Source organism: Ornithodoros turicata, chromosome 5 (assembly GCF_037126465.1).
Source record: "Ornithodoros turicata isolate Travis chromosome 5, ASM3712646v1, whole genome shotgun sequence".
NCBI classification, from domain to species: Eukaryota; Metazoa; Arthropoda; class Arachnida; order Ixodida; family Argasidae; genus Ornithodoros; species Ornithodoros turicata.
Window position 1 is genome coordinate 44,135,293 of NC_088205.1, and position 5,802 is coordinate 44,141,094.

The 5,802-nt window shown below is 44.9% G+C and overlaps 1 long non-coding RNA gene across 1 annotated transcript; it reads left to right on the plus strand.

The window, feature by feature from the left end:
• Positions 1-764: 764 nt before the first annotated feature.
• On the plus strand, positions 765-2,492 carry LOC135395613 (uncharacterized). Its single transcript, XR_010423212.1, has 3 exons — positions 765-890; positions 2,258-2,302; positions 2,371-2,492. It is a non-coding gene; the product is annotated as an uncharacterized LOC135395613 (long non-coding RNA).
• Positions 2,493-5,802: the final 3,310 nt, after the last annotated feature.

Here is a 5,802-nt window from a genome sequence, read left to right on the forward strand (position 1 = left end):
AGGAAAATAAGGAGAGAGTGTGACGTCATTTTGCGCGATTCCGGAAGTTTGGGTGAGGAGAAGCAACTGGGACAAACAATTCTCCTCTCCCAGCTCTCCGCAGCTGTCAGAGGGGTTGTGAGTGCGAGTTTTGGTTTGCGATCGTGCGTTTTAAGGCTCTTGAATCGCGTGTGTTTGCTGCAGTTGCACTTGAAACTTCATTTACATTCTTCAGCGTGTAGGAGATGCCGACCTGCTGCGCGCAACGCTGCAGATCGCGCTCTCTTCGCAAAGAGCGTTTCATTCCATTCGTGAGTATATATGATCAATTCATATGCAAGGAAACTGAAAGTTGTTAGGCAGAAATGCTGGACTTCAAGTTACGGCTGATTATTGCTTTCGTCACTGTGTAGGTTTCCAAAGAACCCACAGCTAAGAGCAAAATGGATCGAGGCCTTGGGGAAAGGCGTGAACTGGGTGCCGCCAGAGTGGAGCCGAGCTTGCTCGAAGCACTTTCACCCAGACGACTTCGTCCAAATGCAGTCTCTCGTCCGACTTCGTCCACGTGCAGTTCCCAAATTTTTCCCACAACATGAGGTAGGACGACATAAACGCCGCAGAGCGCGCACGTGATACTTTTAATGCTTTCATCGTCAAATGGGTAGTTTTTGAGCAGCTTGACTGCTTGTTATAGTTATCACGCTGGTTGCATGTCGCACGTGATATAAATATACCATACTTTACGCTCAGTGGTACAGGAAGAAAAAAAAGAAATCATTGATCTGTATTTTCGCAAGGTGCGCTCTGGATACTTCAGGAAATATTTCAAACTAACAGATGTCCTTTATTTTAGATGTGTTTAGCATGCTGGAACTACAAGTGGGGCTGAAGCTACAGTGGAAGGCACAATGGTGATAGTTATGCTTATCTTGTATTGGTAGTGTACAGCAGCAAGAAGATACATGGTGTCCCAGAAAATGTGTCATTGAATTTTCATTTAAAAAGAACTACGCCACCTAGAATCATGCGGCCAGCAGCATTTGTTCTTACTGGGTTCTTGCCACCTCCTGCTGTGCATATCATGTGTCCTAAGCTTAATTATGTAAAGTTTTGGGATCTGAACTCTGAAATTTGCCAAGTATAAAGATCACTTTTTTACCCCACCAATGGGAAGAGAGTGCTAAATTTACTCAAATTCATGAAAATTGACAGGAATATTAAGGAGCTATCGCATTGGAAGAAATAGCCAAAAATCATGCTCTGCGGAGCTCGCACAGGATAGCGTGCGACGAAATTTTCAGCAAAATCTTTGTCAGTCCGACAAAAGGAAGTTGGAAACCCAGCCCACATCGGCATGACAGAGAGAGTTAACACAGACATAGCTTACCGTGTCCGGCTTCGGCTGGGGACCATGCATGCCTTCCCTCTTCCAATTTCAGGACCTGTCACTTTTTCCACTATCACTCTTTGGACTGGGTTTCCAACCTCCTTTCGTCGGACTGACAGCGACTGCGCTGAAAAAGTCCTTGTGCGTTATGCTCAGGTACCCCGAGAGACGTGATGTTCGGCTATTTTTTCCGATAGGATAGATCTTGAATATCACTGTCGATTATCATGAATTAGAGTAAATTCAGCACGCACTTCAGGGTAAAAAAGTGTCCTTTACTTGGCAAATTTCAGAGTTAACCTTCACAAAAATTGACATAATCAAACTTATAGGATACATGACATGCACGTAAGGAGGTGACAAAAACCTACTAAGAACGAATGCCGTTGACCACATGATTCTAGGTGGCGTAGTTTTTTTTATTAGAATACAATGGCATATTTCTGGGACACCCTGTATGCTTGTTTTTCACATAACAGCTTATAGCTAGAAACCGAGTCAGAAAGACCCATATGTATATCATATGATAACTGTGGGAATAACAGGTGCACCCTCTGTGGAGCAAGTTCAACAGGTAAAAGAAATTTGCCTTAAGGAATTGTTTCCACAGCGTGTTAAATATTTCTACAACTGCTAATGAGACCTGTTGCGGACCAGATGCAGTCCGTGTACAGACGCATTGCACTGAGCTATTTATATGCACTGTGCATGCCCACCAAGCAGGCCGTAAAGCGCAGAATAAAATATTAGTGCCAAGGTTTAGTGCTTATCTGGGTTCTCCTTTGTTCACTGGCTCTGACATACAAGTTAACAGTTGTAAAGCTTGTTGTTTTGCCTATTTACTCAAAAAAATTCTAGTAAATTCTGCATCATGTCATGCTCCTGTTGCAGGAATCCCCCGTGCTATCACAAGAATACATGGAGGAAAAGGAACAGGTATAATGCCAGACAACATTTAGCTTGGATTGGTGAAATTTTACATAAATGTTTTTATGAAAACGTAGCATGCTTCTGAACTCCTGTGGGGCCCTCTTGTCAGCGTGCACACTGAGGAAGCTGAAGGACCACAAGAGGTACATAGTACTTCTGCTCTGACAAAGGAAAACAGTGTAGAGCTCCCTTTAACTTCACTTGGGGTATCATCCTCTCATTATGCCACGATGACTAAGTTGTGCATATATGCTCTTTCATGTAATGTGACGTAAGTGCCCTTGGAAACCACAGAATATAGTAGCCCTTACGATCCCACATTTGAAGTTTACTGTTGAGTGCTGTCGTAATGGGGTCCCAAGTAGAGTTCTCAGAGTACATGTGGCTTTCTGAAAAGGCACAACATGCACATTTCATGCAAATTTTACACATTACAATTTATTTGAGTGAATGGTAACCCTAGGGCACAAGTGGATCTGCTCCCGAGGAAGACTCATCCAATGGTTCTGGAAACCATGCAAGTCAGGTATGAATGGTGAATTCTATGTTCACAGCCCGTATAGCTCTCAGTGTTTCTTGTGAGCATGTTGGCATAACAGGGCTCCAAAAAGAAACAGCATTCCAATGCAAACACTTGTGACACAAAGAATGATATTCTAAATGTGTTTACCTATTTAGGTTGAAGAGGCAAGATTTACTTCCCTCCCTGGCCCTTATACAAGTGCACAAATGTTATGGGTAAGCTCAGTCCCGTGTGTAGGTGCTGCAGACACACAGCTGCTAGCATTACGCAGTCATTCATCGTTCGGCAAAAGCCCCGGATCCTTCTGTCTTGCATGGTGTGTAATTTTAGGTTACAGAGCAGGTGCATATAGCTGCATCTGCGTTTAAAACTATCCATACTGATTCTCTTCTCACATTGCAGAATGTGCATGCATTTTAACCTAACTGCTCCAAATAAAATGTATACTAAAAACTTATGCCTGATGATTAAGTGATGATTTTACTAACATCTACTGACTCTGTTTTGCACAATGTACTCCTCTATGTGAATCAATAAACAAATGAATTTTTCTGAAATCAAGCGTGTGTGACTATTTACCCTGAGATTATGCACCTTACAGAAGATGAACATGTTTTTTAGCAAAATAGTTATATTTACATGTCCCTTCTGTTTATATGTAAATTAGCTATTAAACCATATTGTTCTAAATAGGAATCATGACAGCAAATTACAACAGGGGGTAAGTTTGCAATAGAATGGAAAGTTCTCTAGTATAATTGTTCCTGAAATATTATAGACTGCGTACTGCAGGCTAAATGTGAACCCCATTTTCTTTATGTAACTATAAGCCCGTAACAGCAGTCAGAGGGCACATATAAGCTATACTATACCAGGATGACCAACCTCCTGAACCTGGAATTGTTGGGGAGAACGGTAGTGTGCAGGAATTTTATCTGTGAGGTGTTCCTAATTATTGGGGAAAAATATTACTCTGAAACGATCAGGACTGCAAGAACAGTCTCCTTTCATCAATATTTGTCATGACCTGCACCAGGTCTGAACATTGAAAAGAAACGTAGAAGTGCAAGGGTGCAGGCGAGCTGGTACAATGTAAAACGACGACAAAACCTGAGACACGGAACAGAAAAAAGGTGACACGACACGTTCTCAATGAATAAATGATAAGAAACGTTCCATTTATTGCTGTGATGACATCAGGTACAACAATGTGGTTTGCGCAAGCCTGATTTTTCTCAGCTACTTGCGTACAGCGACGACATGCAGCATAACCTACCCGTGCGTTCTGTACTTTCCCGCTTGCATCCAGCAGGTTACTGTCAGTACTGTGGTACAGACAATGAAAACTTACCCCGCTATGGAGCCAAACAGCACTGAATAGATAACGCTAACAAGAACATGGTCGGATTTCATCCGTTCCTCGCAGCTCGTGATTGCTTTCTCCAGTCAAATTTTCAGCATAATTGTTCCCCTGAAAGTTCGCAGCGTGCACCGACAATGCTACGAAATTCATCGTATTACTTGTTCGCTGTTCGTCGGTTTAGTAATCTTAACTGCTAGTATCTCGTATCTATCTCTTATTGCTAGCATCTCGCCGGGCGCCACAAAACGCCATCCACGCCGGCAGCTGCCCCAGTTTGTTTGTCCCAGTTGTGGCGAAGTCTCACCGCAGATTGGCTGCCTTTAGTCACCTGATCGATATGACGTCCTTATGACGCGTACTATATGTCGTCACTTCCACTACACTTTTGTGATTCGGATAGAAACGGTCGTGCTCCCTCCTTAGTTTTCCTTCCTCCAAGGTTAGAACGGATGGTCGCTCCGTCCACCAGAAAGCCGGTGGACGTGGTAGCGTCATGCTCCTGCAAGAGAACTGCGCCAACCCCATAATCGCTGTTTGCACAACAAATGGTTTGTTAAGGTCGGGCAGATAAAGCCTAGCCGTATTAGCGATTGCTTGTGATAGAGCTCGAAATGATTGTTTCTGCTCTTCTCTCCAATTCCAGTGCGTGTCCTTGCGCAACAGCTGGTTAAGCGGCTGCATTAGCTCGACACAATTAGGAATGAATTGTCTGTAAAAACCAACCATACCTAGGAAGCGCTGCAAGGCTTTGACGTTACCGGGAACCGGAAAGTCCGTGATCGCCTTTACCTTGTCGCCGTTAGGACGGATGGTCCCTCTGTCCACCACAAAGCCGAGAAGGCTGATCCTAGACGATGCCAGTTGCACCTTGCGGGGGTTGATCGTTATACCCGCTTCATTCACCCTTGCAAGGACGATTGACAGATGTTCCAAGTGTTCCTGAAAATTTCTAGAAAACACTACGACATCATCCATGTATGCCATTGTGAAATTGTACTTCGCATCTCCCAACACTGTATCCATCAACCGCTGGAAACTGGCGGGTGAATTGGACAGTCCGAAAGGCATTCGTACAAATTCAAACAAACCTCTTTGACACGTAAAGGCTGTTTTTGGGACATCCTCCGGGGCAACTTGGAGTTGCAAACATCCTCTACTGCAATCAATCGGGCCTAGCGACCCGTTTCAGCCACTGACGGCAGAAGAAAGAAGGCTTTTGTGCCCAGTCTGCCTGGCCCCCGAGGTGCACCGAACTACACATAGACGGGGCTCCCACCACCAAGCCCGGACCGAGCCCGCCCGCGCCACGAATGATGTTGGTTGCTTTTACTAGTCAGCACCACCGTGATTGGGATCTTCGCCTGGCTGAGCTGGCGTTCGCTACACGGACGGCTGTCAACAGATCTACAGGCTTCACCCCGGCGTTCCTGAACTTGGGACGAGAGGCCCCTTTTCCGATGGAGAATGCTCTGGGCCTCCGGGATGGTCCTACCCGGCCTCCTTATTCAAGGTTTGCTGAGGACCTCCGGAGTCGACTGTTAGAAGGTGAATAAACCTGGTATGTTCGTTTGAATTTCTGGTTGTGCTGCTTGTTCCTTCGCGCACGGAACGGACGGGCTG